The sequence below is a fragment of the Microtus ochrogaster genome, unplaced genomic scaffold, assembly GCF_000317375.1.
Source record: "Microtus ochrogaster isolate Prairie Vole_2 unplaced genomic scaffold, MicOch1.0 UNK2, whole genome shotgun sequence".
NCBI lineage: Eukaryota > Metazoa > Chordata > Mammalia > Rodentia > Cricetidae > Microtus > Microtus ochrogaster.
This window is the reverse complement of record NW_004949100.1, coordinates 4,813,508-4,831,375: the sequence shown is the minus strand read 5'-3', so window position 1 is coordinate 4,831,375 and position 17,868 is coordinate 4,813,508.

The window sequence follows — 17,868 nt, the reverse complement described above, 5'->3', positions numbered from 1 at the left end:
GAACACAATCCATCTCGGTAATAACTTTAGTAGAATGAAACCCAGCACAGTCATGGCTAAAGCGGCTCAGTTCACTGTGGCATAAACTTCTTTGGGAACCAGATGACTTGTCAGTTCAGTTTCACCCTCTCTACAGGGAAGCCTTTTCCCATCAATCACTATGGTTTGTCTGCATTAGAGTTTCTAGCCTCGATTCTAGCCAATGCAAAGGAGGAAGGGTGAGGAGCATGCATGGCTCATTGAAATCACCTACAATTAGCTCAAACAACTTTGACCTTTCTTTCATCAGAAGTTTCTTGGCTGAATTACAATGATCTGCTACTAATGTCACATGAAAAGAGTTTTAGATCTTGGGTTCTGAATTGCAGATCTTGTCTTGTTACAGGAAGGGAAATGCATATATAAGGAAAGGTAGCCTCCAGTTGCTACTTTATCCACACAAAAAATAGTTCCTCATGGGCAAAGCTCAAATTTCAAGTGGCTTAACAACAGATACATCTACAATATAAATCTCGTCATCTGTCTTTACCCTCATTTTATCTTATAACTTTTTGATAAACAAATCTTAAAAGATGCCTCTATTGATGTTTTTTTTTTTTCTTTCAGTTCTCATTGTTTCTTGTCGTCCAGCAACTATAGCACGTGCAATTTTTTTTCTATCATTCCATAGAACTTGCTACTTGCAGGTGTACAGAATGTATTTATGGTATTAATTTGTATGACTTTCTGTGTTCTTATAATTACTAAAATATTTGACTTACAAACTGTTAACCCATATAATCATCTGTAGTTTTAGTGCATGTATACTCTTACTTAATGTTTGCAAGTTCAAAAGTTCTTTTTGAAAATATTTTTTTATATGAATGGTGAATTAGATACCAAAATATTTTGTGAAGTTTCTCTTAGGTTTTGCTACTATAAAAAGATAGATGTTGAATGCTTTTCTAGGCATTTCTTGGTATTACTCATTATCACTTTCTCCTTTGCATCTAATCTTAGCTATATACTAGAAAGGGTTTTTCTTTGTTTTTTTTTTTGTTTCTTTTTTTTTTTTTGTTTTGTTTTACAAACAACTTACCCATTTTTTTTTTTGAGTCATGGACTCACCATGTAGTACCGACTGCCCATGAATTCAATGTAGGACAGCTTCTCTGCTTCCTGACTATTTGGATTATATGTGAGAGTCACCATGTTGAGCAATTTCCACAATTTTCTTTATCAAACTTGGCTTACTGGGGAAGAGGTAGTCCTATTACCTTAGACTTCTGAGTTCTCCAATTGTATTGAGCTGGGCTATACCATACCTGGAATCTTTAAAATATTGTTCTGTTTTCTATGAATATCTTTGTAGGAAGGAGGTAGTCTAAAATACTTTTCATACATACAAAGAAAATAAAATCATTTTATTCAAATTTGAACTCCAAACTCAGTTTATCATTAAAGGTAGCCTGGTGTATAACTTGCATTGTTTAGAAAGAGAAAACTACAATGACTGTTATGTTTTGAATATAAAATATCTCCCATAAGCGAAAGCTTGGTCCACAAACGGTTATGTTCTTTTAGCAAGTGCTGTAGGCCATGAGAGATGTCGTTTACATGTAGGATATGGGTCACTAGAAGTGAGCTCTGGGTTGCAGTCTCCCAGTTCTTTGGTCATTGAAATGTGAACACTTTTTTTCTAACTACCTTTCATGCTGTGCACTAACACAGTTTGGAAAAACTAGAGGTTGCCAGAAACAGACTGGGACCCTGGAAACATTAGTCACTATTTACCTTTCTTCTCTTCAATGTTTTGGTTAGGACTTTATAACCATAATAAAAGTTGTTAGTAACAGAATTACTTGTATTAGACCTCTCTTCCAGATTCCATGTCTCAATCTTCGCATATTCTTTTTTTCCCTATTTACTCCAAATGTTAACATTTGATTTTACATTTCTTGTCTAATGAATTTTATATTTATAGATCCAGTATAGATATTCCTCTGAAATAAGCACATAGTAACCACTTATAATTTCTTCTATTTGTTTTTGACTCATTTTTGAGATCCAACATTGTTCAAGCTTTTTTGAAATCTGGATAATATAGCAAAATACAGTATTAAAAACTTTATTCTCTTGACATTTTTATAATTTGTCATACAGTCATAAAGTATACATTTATATAAATATATTCTCTGTTGTTCTAAAATTTGAGTAATTTGTTGATGTTTCAATTATTTCTATTAAATACTTTTAAAACTTATTTTATTTATATGTATGTATATGTTTCTTCATGTATGCATGCATACATGCCTGCAGGTGCCCAAAGAGGATTTAAGATGGAGGATACATTTTGAAACAACCAGCTTTACCTTTTTAATGCTTCCTGACTTTCAGGATGTAAAGTCTGTTTTATCAAGAGCTTCATAAGTTGCCTCCAATCAGTTTTGTCTGAAATAATGATCATTTCCAATATTACTTTATTCTGTATATACCTTTAGTTTGGTATTTCCCCACACTGTTTTTTTGCTCACAGTGCTATCTATTATATGTTGTTCTCTTATACAATGTATGTTATTAATAATTTGAGCATATTGTATTATTTCACTTATTTTGAAATAATATAAAGAAAATTTCCCATTAAATATGTGTCAAATATCATTCAGCACTTGTTGATAAATATTTAACAATTATTTTTATCACAAAATGAGAAACGAAAAAAAGAAATAAGGGCTAAGGAGGAATGGTGTGGTGTAAATACCCCATGTTGCTAATTCTGAAATAGCAATATTGCTGAAAAGAATAATACTTAGTGTACAAGCGTGAGTCCACTTCTTTAATTTTTTTTATAAATTTAGATTTAGTACCCCGTCCAATCCTGGCAATATAGTAAATATATGGCTAAAAGTTAACGTTGTAAACTTATGGGGTGATTTATAGACTAATGCATGCAAACACCTTTGAATATTAATGCAATCTGAATTCCAAAAATGGGATTGAGTAGTAGAAATGTTTATCATAAACATGCAGAACATCTGCATAGATGGGGTGCTGGCAAGATTTTTGTCACCTTGACACAAGTTAGGGTCACCAAGGATAGCAAGAACTCTGTTGATAAATACCTCTATCGGAATGATCTGGTAGCAACACTATGGGATATTTTCTGGACTAAAAATTTTGAGGATTGATGTGTAGACAGGGCAGACTTGAAATGTATGTGAAAGCAGGCCAACAAAGCAATGGAGAGAAATCCTTTAAGGAGTGCTCTTCCATCACTTCTGCTTCAGTTCTTTTGAGTTACTTCTTTGTTTCCTGATGATGCTCTGTGATCTCTAAGCCAAATAAGTCTTTTCCTGCTCAAGGTAAATTTGGTCATGGCTTTTATTACAGTGGTATAAAGTATCTAATACAAATGTTGATGCCAGGATCATGAAGTATTGCTATGACAGTCCTGGCCAGTTGGTTTGGGGAAGAATTATGGAAGGAGTTTGGAACTTAGGCTAGAAAACAACTGATCTTCGCGCCCAAACCCCGGCTCATACAACCCTTCCTTTCTTGTTCTAACTGGTCTCCAGGAGACTGCTCCACTGCTCGACTGTGGATCTCTGTATCTGCTTCCATCAGTTGTTGAATAAATGTCCTCTGATGATAAGTAGGATAGTTACCAATCTGATTACAAGAGAAGGCCAGTTCAGGCACCTTCTAAATTATTGCTAGCAGCCTTAGCGGGGTGGGGGAGGGGGCGGCAGGCATCCTTGTGGATTCCTGGGAGTTTCCCTGGCAAGACAAGGGGAACCCACAGAGACAGCTTAACTGAACTCTTGGGAGCTCACCGACTCTGAACTTAGAGTTGAGAAGCCTGCATGTGACCGACCTAGGTCCTCTGCGTGTGTGATTGTTGTGCAGCTCCATAGTGTATTTATGGGGCTTATAACAGTGGGATCAGGACCTGTTCCCGCTCTTTGAACAGGCTTATAGGAACCAAATCTCCAAGCTGGGTACCCTTGCCCAACCTTGCTGCGGGGGAGGAGCTTGGTTCTGCTTCATCTTGATGTACCACGGACTTTGGTGACGCCCATAAAAGGTCTGCTCCTTTTAGAATGGATATGTAGGAGGAGTCGATGGATGGGAGGGGGTAAAAGGAGGTGGGGGAAAGGGAATGGGAGGAGAGGAAGGAGGAAAAACTGTGGTTGGAATGTAAAATAAATTTAAAAATTAATACAAATAAGAAATAAAACAAAACCAACTGAAAGCTTAAAGCTTAATGATCTGTTGATGGGATAGAAGACAATGCTGACATAGTGCACATGTTGGAGGTGACATAGTGCCCATGTTGGAGGTTTGGTTATAGAGAGGTTGTCAAGAGCCACTTAAATAGCATAGGAGCTGTTTAGGCAACGTTTTATATAAAAATTTGTGGTTCTGGCCGGCTAGGACTAAATAATTAGTAGTAGATAAGTATAGAGCAATATCACTTAGACAAAAATATTAAGAGAAGTGTTTTCTTCGGGTCACCACACAGAAACTCTTGTCCAAGGAGGGTCAAGGATACATCTCATGCTGGCAGCTGAACTTTGTAATATGTGAGAGTCTTCCATGTGGAAATGGTTTTGAAGGCATTAAGAGGTCATAGAGAGCCGCTGAGCCTTGACGTTATGAGATACCTGGAGAGAGCTTTCATGAAAATGCTGTCTTAGTTGAAGTTGATACCTCTGGACTGAAGACACCATGAAGAAATGTTGAGGTTGCTACTCTAGAGTACAGGAGAAGGCAGTAGTGAAAATACAGCTTTTGGGAAGCCCAGGATAGTAGAGATGACCGTGGCTGTGGGACAACAGCTAAGCACAGCAGCAGAACTGGAGAGGAGATGGCCTGAGCATACGAGGAAGCTGTGCTATGGGTTGCGGACACAATGAAGTAGAGCTGTATGTGTACTTTGGAGTCTATACACCAAGCACTGGACATTCTACCCTGTTTTGCTTTGCTTTAATTATGGTTAATGTTCTGATTCTTCTGAGTATTTAATTTGGTTTTAATTATATAGGCAACTACAGGTGAGAGACTTTGACTTTCAAAGACAACTTAGACATTTTCATTGTTGAAATAGTTAAAGACCATGCTACTTTTATCATTATACTATGTTTTCTGTTTTGATACTAATATTAATATGACATCATGAGGGCAAACAAGAAAGGGAGTTTATGGTTTAATAGGTGTGTGAGCGTGAGTTATGTTGGTAGGTGGTTAATTGTTTTGGTTGTTTTTGTACAAACTTGACACTAGCTAGGATTATCTAGGAAAGGAGGTCCTCACCTAAGAAAATAACCCTATTACAATGGCCTGTAGGAAATGACACATTTTCTGGATTAATAAGATTGACTGTGATTGGGAGAGGGTCCAGCTCACCACCCCACTATCTGCAGTGCCACCCCTGAGCATATGGTTCTTGGTTATATAAGAAAGCAGGCCCAAAATTCTGGGAAGAGAAATCCATTAAATAGGGTTCATCCATGGTTTCTTCTTTAGTTCCTGCCTCAGGTTTCTGCCTCAAGTTTCTGTCTTGGGTTCTTCTGATGAGGTACTGTATCCTTTATGCCAAATAATCTACTTTCTCTCCAGTTTGCTTGATCTTGGTTACTATCACAGCAATAGAAAATAGCAAATAGAACTGGTTAAAACACAAATGTAGAAAGACAGGAACATCACTTCAATGAGAAATAATCATGAATACCAACTACAAAGTAATTTTAGCTTGACATAGAAAATAAAAGAAAGCTTACTGGATAATAACGATATAAAAGCAAAACCATGAGACAAAAGTAATTTGGAGTACTCTAAGAATGAAGCCTGTCTATAGCAAGTTTATTTTGGGCATTGCTAAAATAGTGTTTTATATTAATGGAAATAAAGCTCAGAAGAGAAAATATAACTTAATTTTAAAGGAAAATTACTAGCATTTACTAATGATTTTACTGCAGTAAGAGACCACAAGTTGACTACATGGAGAAGCTGGTTGATATATCATCTGAAAGGGGGCAGAATTTGCTAGAGGCTTTGCCTGAGTGTCTGTTGTTAATTATTGGAAATTTAAATGGAATATATATAGTGGAATTCATTTTGATAGCTTTAATATGTTTTAATTTATTTTCATGAAAATATAGAGAATTTACATGCACACTAAAAATGAAGTACATCAAATAAGGTACTTAAAGCTGAACCTGAAAATTGGTCCTTAAAGAGAATGAGTACACTTTGCTTTTCATTTAGGAGAAGACATAAGCACTGAGAATAAGTTATTGGTGAAAAGTAACAAAAAAGCATAAAAATATAAACTGGTAATGGATATGTTAAAATATTCATAATACTTGAAAAAATCTTAGAGATAATTTAAAATATATAATCATAAATTGTTATAAAATAGAATGGAGAAATAAAATATACTTACTCTCAATTTTTAAATACAAAAGACTTCACATCATCAGCTAAATCAGATCAAGATTAAATTATGAATTATATTGTAAATACCATGCCCTAAACAAACATGATGGCTCGTTGTATAATATTGATATATTAGAGGTATTCAATTATATTTATTTTAATATAAATTAGTGGTTTTTAGAAATTCAATATATTAGTAAATTATTAATTGGAGTGAAATGAGGAAATATTTTCCCATATTTCAGGTACACAATTTTTATCAGAGAGAGGAGGGGAAAGAGATGGAAGATCAAAAAGAGCAAAGGAGAGAGGGGGAGAGAGAGAATCAGAGAGAGAGATAGAGTGGTGGAGACAGAGAGACAGAGAACATATCTTTTTCTCCAATCAATTTAACTGACACATTGACTTTAAACTTCCTTAATTGTGAAAAGTGAATTTCAACTGTTCACAAATGCACCCACCCCAAGATACTCTTCCCCATGGCAACACATAATAAGATACTAAGGTAAGAGCTGAACTTTTAGTTTGGAAATTTGAAGAAGCAACTGAGACAAATTGTAATGATTCACGTAGCAATAAGGATTTGGAAACTAGGACTTTTCACTTCATGCCTGACAGATTCTGAACAGTGTTGAGGTAACTATTACTTTTGTCGGAGGTATTTTCCTTTTCATGTCATAAACTGTTTTATTTATGAAATTTTGCATATCTGCTTAAAACCATATTTTGTGAAACACCAGGAAAGCATGTTGATAAATCATACTGAAGTTTTCTCCCAAAAATACATTTAAAATGCAAAATAGTCCCATAAATTTCTATCATATATCACATTATAGAAAACTTCTAATAAACTACTAATTTTTGAGTATGATATGACATAAAATACCTATCTTGGTTGTGCAGCTTTGTATATATCTGATATTAAAATGATTTGCCAAGAATGCTAACTTTATCATTAACATTTTTTAGAAAAAAATATGACTTTATGTTATGGTTTATTTTTTCTTAAAACTATAGTAAATGTGTATTTTTTCAGTTTCACCATATATAACAAGTATCAGTATATGTAACACACATAAGAGCATTACAATGCATAATGATGCACAGATGTCCTAAGATCACATTTACCAACTTATGCTATACATCATTGGTTCTCAACCTTCCTAATGTTGCAGCCTTTTAATGTGGTTCCTCATGCTGTGGTACCCCTCAAACATAAAATTACTTTATTGCTACTTCATAACTGTAATTTTGTGACTGTTATGAATTGCATTGTAAATATTTGATATGCAGGATATCTGATATGTGACCCCCAAAGAGGTCACAACTCATAGCTTGGGAACTTCTGCTATAGATTACGTAAAGTTAAGTATGACTGGTTTTAGGAAAACAAAGAAATTGAACGAGAAATATAATCTCAGAAAGGCTTTAATTAACTGTATTGCTTGCTAGAAAAAAAGAGTGGCTTGAGCCACAGTGTGTGAAACTTAAGTTGTATAGGATTGAGGTGAATTTACACGACACAATTTGAGATAAGACGCTTGGGGTTTGATGGAATGTATTCACTGACCCTGAAATGTCAGCTAAACATAGATACTAATGTGGTATACTTCCCTACTGTGTCCTGTGCTTTGTGACAATATATCTGCTGAGCCTTAAACACACACAAGAATATACCCATACTAGTTCAGTTTAGTGCAATGCATTAATATGAATAAATAAAATCTTACTTTTTGGAAAATATTTGTCTTACTCCACATTGGAATCAGTGATGTGGTATCTCATATTGAATTTCATATCTGTATAGTTTTGAGCTTAATTTCCTCAAACCCCAAACTGTTCCCTCTATGCCCTGGAGCCCTGACCTAATAAAAATGTGATCACCATATAGGTTGAAATTTATTACTTCACCACTGACTTTTTATAAGACGCATAGCACAGGAGAAACTAATTTGTGTATTAGGGAAAGAAATTAATTAGCATAGAACAAAGACTACATGAAACTTACTATTTGAAGTAAAATGTAGCGAGTTCTTGTTGACTAAAATGTTTGATGAATTAGGATTGATATTTAGATTCCAGCTATACATTGAATTTTGAGATAGTCTCTAACTCATGTGAGTGCTTGTAATTGACATATTTGTCAATTTGTAAATGTGACATATTTGTAAATTCTATACTTGTGATAACCACTTTCTGTAAAGCAAATCTTCTCAGATGAGGGATGAGGATTCAACATTGTGTGTAAAGCAGTGATAAGTCATTAGGGGTCTTTGTAATTCTAGTGCGCTTAGTAGAATAATAGTGTGAGACTCTCACGAGGGCCTGGCCTATTTCTCATTTACCCACTGGTTCATCTTATTAGCCCTGGTTAAATTTTAAGATAAAGATATATAGTTAGGTAATAGACTTCTAGAGTTAAGTGATGATTTTGAATTTGTTCAAAGAAGTAAAATTCAAAAGCATGAGTTTTTACACATTTATACCCTATGTGAACATTCACAATGTGAAAATACAAATTTATTTGTGAAAAAAATAATATCTTCATGTCATTTTACTCTAGAAGGGTTCATTCTTCAAATAATCCAGTATTTTATCACAAGACTTATTAAAGGTATGTGAACAGTACTCTTTTAATCTTACACATTTGTAGACCAAGACATTGTAACATGAGGGACTGCTTGTTTATTCTATCAATTATGTTTCAAATAAATGCTGTCTGGGACAACCAGTAGAGGCAGGGCAATGAGAACAAGAGAATTCTGGGAAGAAAGAAGCCCTCTCTGCAGTCCTGCCCAGACACGGAAGAAGGAAGTTTTAACCTGCCCTGCCGAAAAAGATACTGAGCCATGTGGCTAACATAGATAAAAATAATGTGGCTAATATAAGTTATAAGAATTAATAAGAAGCCTGAGCTAATGGGCCAATCAGCATTTATTTAAAACATAATTGACAAATTACAGAATTGTCCCACACCAAAACTCATATTTGATCCTGTGAGATTTGTTAAGTTGCATTTTTAAAAATGTAAATAAAGTTATTTGGTACCTAGACCTTTAAAAATAAAATATATACAAAAGTAGAAGGAAGGCTTTTCGTGGGGCCAAAGAACTAGTAGAAAGATAAGGTGGCAAGAAAAAGTGCAAAGTTTGGATAAATATGTTAAAAATACATTGTATAAATATATGAATATATAATAAAACCCATTATTTGGTGCAAATAAAATACATACTAATAAAAATAAAGCACTGTTGGTACAGTATCTGTAACCATAAACTATACAGGTTTAAGACAGAACTAATCAGATAAAAAGCTAAATGTGGGCAATACTTTTAAATATTTTCAACAATTCATCCTTGTCTATAGGTGGGTTCCAGTTCTTTCTCTTTTGAGTTAGACTGTTACTCACTTCAAATCAGTACAAGTAAAGAAGGAAGCATAGTATGGCTTGAGAGAGTTGTTGATAGTCTCAGAAACCCCATCTTGCTTTGCCTCTCTCACTAGAATTGCCCGTTTGGGAATCTTAATATATTGATGGTGGCTTTTGTATTTATTTCTATTTTTCTTTTTAAGCATGCTTTATGCACATATAGTAAAGAGGCTTATTATAGAGTCTTACAATTCTGAAAACCAGAAACTCACTCTTTTTTTTTTTTTTTTGACTCCTTGGGCAGAGAAAGTTTCTGAATCTAATTTTCTTAATTTACTTTGAGAATTTCCTACATAAATACAATGAAATTTGCTCCTATATAATCCCCACCTCTGCTCTAAACTCCACATTGTTTATCATCTGAACAAGTATTTAATTCTAGTCTTATTATGGTGGAGGGAAAACTAGCAATTTGGAAAGGAAAAATTACACAGTAAAAAAATGAAAATGTCAGGAATATAGTTTTCATTATTTCCTTAAAGCATTATGAATACTTATTTCAGAGAATTTTGTGTGCAGTGGAAGCATTCAGTTACATCCTGAAACTCTTGACCTGCACCGTGTTCAGCTGGTGACCTAGTATTGATGAGTTCCACACGTTGCTACCAGAGTAATTAATCATGGATATGTGAGCGTGTGTAGATTGGGCCAACACTGGCATTTTTCTCAGAATCAAAAATACTTCTCATATCCTAGCAATAGATAATTTTGGTATACATTTTAATAAAACCCATGATGATTGATTTTCTAAATTGCATATATTTATCCATTTATTTAAAATGCTTTAAACAATTTTAAGCTTTCCAAACATATTCTTGAAAACATATTTATGGCTACACAATTTTGCATTTGGAAGCAATTGTTTTAAGTTTTCACAAATTTCCCCTACCTTTCAGTAGCACTGATAACTTCTGCAGTGTCTAGAACACACTTTTTTTTTTTTAAACAGATTCCATCAGTTTGGTTGCAAACATTGCTGTTGCCTTTTCCCCCGAGCAGCCAGGCTTTAAGTGAAGTGCTGGGTATCACTGTGGCATGCAAAAAATGGGGAAAATATATTAATTGCCTTTCAAACAGTAAATGAAGTCTTTTAATTTAATGAATACTTCAACGGAATCAATTCACGTTGTCTCTCTAAAGGCAAAATTTCAAAGGGAGAAATTCTTTGTAGTGACCTAGAGAGCAAATTGGGACCTCTGTGAGACTGGCTACAGAGGGTCGTTTCCCAAGTGTGCAGATTACCTCTGTGGTGGCTTTCATAGATTCCACTAACCTTTAATCCAATCGGCTCCAGCAGTTTAGATTTATAAATTATCCTTGAGCATTGTGAGTAGTGAGGTCAGGCCAGGGATTGTCTGCAGCTGCAATCAGTTAACGCCAAGTGAGCCGAGGAAGTGTACTGGTGGAGGACAGGGGGGAGCAAGGTAAGGATGGGTAGGCTCAGTCAGTCTACCTGTGGTGAACAAATGATCTGCAGCTTTAATATTGTCAGCTGGAAACAGTGCAAGCCATTTCAGTTTCATAGCCATAAACATTATTGATTCAACTTAATTTTGTGTTTATAGTTATAGCCTATCAGCCAAAAATCAAAGCAATTTTCCTCTTTTTGTTTAAGCATATTTTATATTTAGTTTATTGCATCTCTTTTCCATTTGTGAAAATGCAATGAAAATATTGATCATGGGTGTCTTTCATGGACTTTCTGTGATAACAGTGCTGATTCTGACTCTTTTGTTTAAATAGGCTGTTTGTATATTTTCATTAGTTTACAAACATTAACACATATCTGAAAAAACTTAAATTATTCAAATATTATTCTTAGAAGTAAGGCAAGTATTTTAAAAAGCATATGCACAGTTTTGTTTGTCTAATACTCTTGACAATTTATTTTTCTGATTTTTTTAATGAAACCCTAGACATATATCTAATGATTATCTTGCTAAAAATGTTCAAAGAATAAAGCAAAACACTTTAAGAAATGTTGTGCACTGGACGTGAACACCCATTTCTTCAAAATAAGGCATTTTAGTTTTTAGTGTGCTAAAACAGCTAGCAATTTCCTCGTGTGTATTATATTTGTTTCAACTGTTTATGAGTACTTATCTCTTTGGATGACAAGTTAGACATTAAGTTATTCTTTTGTGTTCCGTTCACATTGGGTATACTAAATCAATTCATTAAATTAAAATCAATGAAGGTTTCTAGGATATAGTGAAATACTTCAGTTAAAACTGTCTATATGGTATAATGTAAATGATTAAACACTGGAGAAAAAAAATGAGAACTCCATCGTCTGAAGCCCTGTTCTGTACTTATGAAAATCAGAAGGACAGACCTTAGAAATGTTTAGTGAGCTCTTGGATCACTGTAACTCAGTATAAATGAAGTTGGGACAATGGAATCTAAATGCTCAAGTATTCAGACTTAGAACCTCATGTAAACACTTGCTTGAATTAACCATCAAATAATATTTTTTACCCGAGTCCTAGTTATCTTTTCATAATACATTGCATATTGTACATAGGTAAAATGAATTACCTGTAGTGCTTCACTCTTTCTCTTTGGCCTCCCAGAATCTCAGAAGTTCCTAGAAATTTGGGGGAAACTTTGCTGAATATCAGTTTGTAATAACCGAAGAAGCCTTTTGAAAGGGTAGGTGTGGAAAAAATGGCTAGTGGTGTTAAAGTCTTTTCAAAAATCATGTTTACTTTAATTGTAATGATACCATATCATTAGTAACTTAACTCTTCTCCATCTTGGTTTATTTGTAATTTATTCTCAGTTTCTCTCTCTATTCTTGCAAAATACTTCCAAACAGTTATTTTACAAGCGTCATCATTATCAATGAACTCTTTTAACTGGGACAACTCATATTTTCTCTTTTAGAAGTAATATGAACAGCTTGGGGTAGGAGATTTATGGTGAACATGAATATACGAATATACCAAAGAAGACTAATGTACCACATTTATGTAGTTGGAAGTTTATAGCTTCCCTCATTAAGCAGCTGGCCTGTACTAACCTGAAAGAGATCTTGTGATTTAAGGGAAATGTGTTCCATTCTGTAAGTTAATCCCAAAACTGATTAGAAAGCATCTTTATGTGTTACTATTTTTTTAAGTTTAATAATACTGATATAATTTAGTTTATACATTATTGATTTAAAACTATTATTTAATATAATTGCATATTATTGGCCAGTTTATTAGTTTTCTAAAGTATTGAAATAAAATATCTAGACTGAATGTTTAAAAAAAATCCCTAAACTTTCTTTTCCAATAGATCTGGAGATCTGAAGTCAAAATAATGGGTGTGCAGAGAAGGGAACACTCTGGGCTATGTCCTTGGCTAGTAGATGTTTCCTACTTTTGGTGTCTGTATGTTGTGTTACCTCTGTAGTGACTAAATGTAAATTCCTTTAAAAACTATTGTGTCTGTATGTGTGTGTATGGTTGGGCATGTACCATATAATATGAAAATCAGAGAATTTTTTTTATGTCTGTCCTAATATTCCACACTTTTTAAGATAAAACCACCTTGTTGTTCCCTCCTGTAGGCTTAGACTAGCTGACCAGAGAGTTTCTCGATATTCTCTTGCCTCTGATTCCTAGTCACCATTACTGCATCTGGATTTATATGAGTTGTAGGGATCCAGACTTAAGTCTTTATATTAATGCAAGAAACACTATCTTTACTGAGCTATCTCTTCAGTCATAAGTTCCATTTTCTTAAAGGAAATATGTGTTTACAATCTCTTGTAATAACGAGGCTGCTTGTTTGTTTCCCTTCTGCCCAGACTCCCTAAATAATCACACAAAATTTATATTGTTTAAATCACTGGTTGGCCCATTAACTCTAGCTTCTTATTAGCTAACTCTTATATCTTAATATAACCCATCTCCATTAATCCGTGTGTCACCATGAGGTCTTGGCCTACCAGCAAGGTTCCAACATGTCTATCTCTACTGGTGGCTCCATGACTTCTCCCTGACTCTTCCTCCTTTCTTCCAGTATTCAGTTTCATTTTCCCCGCCTAGCTCTGTTCTACCCTATCACAGGCCTAAGATAGTTTCTTTATTACCCAATGGTATTCCTAACATACAGAGATGGTAATTTTTAATCTTGGTAGTGAAGGCATGGCAGTGGGGGCAATTTGTACCTGGCTTGCAGTATGAGGTAGGTTTCTGGTTAATTGAGAAGGCATGGAAGGAGAGGAATTGACAGAAGCCAGTGTTAAGCAATAACATATGAGCTCTACATTCTAGGACCTCATTTCTTCGACAAGGTCTTACTTCTGAACATTCTACAAACTCCCCAAACAGTGTTAGCATATATGGGTCAAGTGACAAGGTATATGAGTCCAAAAGGGGTATTTTATATTCAAGCTACAATACAATATGAGATGCTAGAAGCAACAGCTTAACAAAATTTAAGTTTGACACAACTGAAACCACACCAGATAGTAAACGCTAATTCCGGTACTTGCTTTTAACTGTGGAGAATTTTACATACTACAAGTACATTAATTTCATATTTCCTTTTATTTTTATGTTTATTTATTTATTTTGTGTGGGGGAATGTTTGGGTGTACAAAAGTGGAGATTCATGGACGGCATGGATCTAAAATATGGTAGAGTTAAGGAAATAACTTTCAGGAGTTGCTTTTCTTGTCCCACTGCATAGACTTCAGGGTTCAAACTCAAGTCATTGGACTTTACAGCAAGTGAGTTTACTTACTAAACTATATATCAGGCAAAGATTAGGAATTTCAGTTATTAAAGATGATGAAGTTTGACCATTTGGAAGTCACACATGGCTTTGATGATATACAAAATGTCTTCTTCACCTATTTTCCGATCATATGTCCCCAAAACCACCATTCCAGTTATTCATTAGTTTTTCTCTCATATAGATACTGTGACCTGCAATTTTTTATGATTTCAAGGACTAAAACTATACACTATGTCTACTGTCTCGTCTGAATTGTTTCACTCAATAGAAATATGGTTGATGGGTGTTGCTCATGTTTGGTAATTACTCTACCATGATGCTGTTTTACCCCAACATGTTAACCTTATAAATGTCTTTGGGTGGGGATGTCTCCAGCTTTGGTCCCCTCTTTATTCTTGATATTAGTAGCTTATTACAGTTATCACTCACTCTGTCGACAGTAAATCAGGGGATTCTAAATTTTGTAAACATTTTCAAATAACTGTTTATTAAAGGAAATCAGAAAACCTTAAAGATGATCTTCCTATTCAGCTGATTTTCACTATTATTATTTTCTCTTCTCACATCTTGATTTTAAATGTTTCCTCCTTTTTAAAGTTCTCTGCTTGAAGAATAGATTTTAAGTTTAGAGTGTTATTACCAACCACAGTCTATAGCAGTTGATAAAGTTAATAGCACTGCTTATGTCTTGACTGATGTTTTAGCTTACAGCAGTTTTACTTCTGTTTCATCCTGCAACTTTGTAGTTTGGAGTTCTGCCATCTTGGTGGTATCTTATATGCAAAATTTCAGATTTCACCCGCTGTTCTCCCCACATCCATGCAATGTTTCATGAATTTCTGGTTTTTGCTGCCTCCTTTGACTCTTTGTTTAGAAACCTCTCATATTGTATTTCCTATTTCCTTTGCATGCATTGAGATTACCCCTTTATTTTATTTAATTTATGTGTTTGAATGTACATGTACAGTTCAGGTTCCTCCAGAGACCACAAGTGAACTTAAATCTCCTGAATTTGGAGTTGAAAGACTTTGTACTGTTTTCAGAAAAAAGCAGTAGGTACTCTTGCCCTCTACGTCATATCTCAGAAAAATTTGCTGGTATTTTGATGAAATATTTTTACAAAACCTTTTAATTATCTATTTTAATGAAATATATGCATATGGGTATATATAAACTATACATATGTGTATACGTGTAAGTATACATATATACAATAGGCATATATATGGATATGTAATCACACATGTACATACATATATACTGATTCATTATATGTGTATTTAATTTTCAATGACTAAAGAACAGTTTATTTCAATGTTCTAATTATTTATAAATTTTTGTGTCACGTTTTAAGAATTATTTTTGTTTTGAATCTAACATACCTTTAGAACCTGCCCCAAAAGAGGACAGCTTTCTCTATTTAGATTACTGAAGATTATTTTCACCTGTGTAGGAAAGAATGCAGGAAGGCTAACTGAGCAAACATTTATCATTTTTAGAGTTAAATATTTTACTATTAAAGGGCTAGGTTTAAGTGCCAACTTCTGCACACCATGAGATTATCCACTTTCAGGATGATAACCAAAAATAAACCAAAGCTGTTTGTGTGGTTTACATCCTTTTTTTTTTAAGCATTAGGAAACACTTGCTTTTCTGAACCACTCCTATTTACTTCATCATTTCAGAAGGAAAACACTTTTCTCTGAATTGATGACTACTTATTTTTCAGCTAAAGTAAATACAGGTCTATATCTCTTTTCATTTGTGTGAGAAGCTGACACATTCTGTCACAACATAGCTTGAGTAAATGGGAAAGTGACAGCTTCCTGGCAAAATTTTAAAGAGATAAACATCTATTTTTGTTTAAACAGCCACTAAAAAAAATCAGATAGAAGCTTTCCAGGTTGAAAGGAGAAAGCATGCATGAGTGGTGCAAATTGGTAAATGCATGCATGCAAGAAAACTTCTGCTTTCTTGAGTCCCAGTTCAGTGTTTTCTGAAAATGAATTCGTCATAGTACAAATGTCATCAAGTGAAACAATCCATTATAATGGGTTAAAAGGATATATGCAAATCTGTAGTTTATATAATTAGAAACAATGTATTCTAAGTTGAAATTTTGTATATTTTCTTTTGTGTGAAGCAGAAGTTCATCCCAATTTGGGGCAAATATTTGCCTACAAGCTTTGTAGGAAGTGTCTGCACTCACACTGTTGCTGCTTCTACCTTATGTGACACTTCTAAATGGGCTTTACTTATTTATTTCTTAGTAGGCAGGGTGGCATCAAATTCAAGACATTTCTGAATTGATTTTTCAAGGCAGTCCTCAAATTCACATTCTTCCTGCCTCAGTTTCCTTGCTGCTCATATACAACTGTACACTATTGTCCATGATTGAAATTGTTCATTTCAAAGGTAATTTTCCTTTATGCCTCTTTTACTATTAAATGTGTTGCTGCATTCATTTTTGTGCATTTTCTTTAAATTGATCTGTTAGGCACACAAAATTATTGTCTCAGATATCAATATTTGCTTACAGCCCTTACACTTTCCTATTTTCAATAATATATAGAATAGAGTTTTAAAGTAACCATAAACTCATGTAACTTATGTGAGTATCCAACATTTTAAATTCAGAATAAAAAGTTTAGTAAGAAACTATGTGTTGGTTGCTAAGGTGTGAGATCTCATTATTGTCTATGAGTGCTTTGTATTAAATAAACTAGTACCAGATTTTTTAAGTCATGTTTCCAATTCCCATTCATATGACCCTTCTTTGTATTATTACAGGTTTACTCTTTCATCTTTTGCTTTAGTAAACACTAATGCTGCATATATGATTTGGCTAGACATTTTAATTCAAAGTCAAGTGTAGTCCTGCATGACCTTACAGTTCTCTGGAATAATTTATTGTGTTCATTTTGAAAGACAACAATTTTGAGTATATGATTCAGTTATGGAATAGACATTGATAGTTTAAGATATCTTGTATACAGATATTAGTGATATAGAATCATATACTGCAAATTGATTAGTTGCATGACTAGGATGACAATTAACACATAAACTAATTACCAATGTGTTCAAATTATTTCAAGATTTGGCTAACAGAGGGATGTTTATAAAATGTAGTTGAAGACACTAAGACAAAAAGGCAACCTACTGACTGGGAGAAGATCTTCACCAACCCCGCAAGAGACAAAGGTCTGATCTCCAAAATATATAAAGAACTCAAGAAACTAGACTTTAAAATGCTAATTAACCCAATTAAAAAATGGGGCCCTGAACTG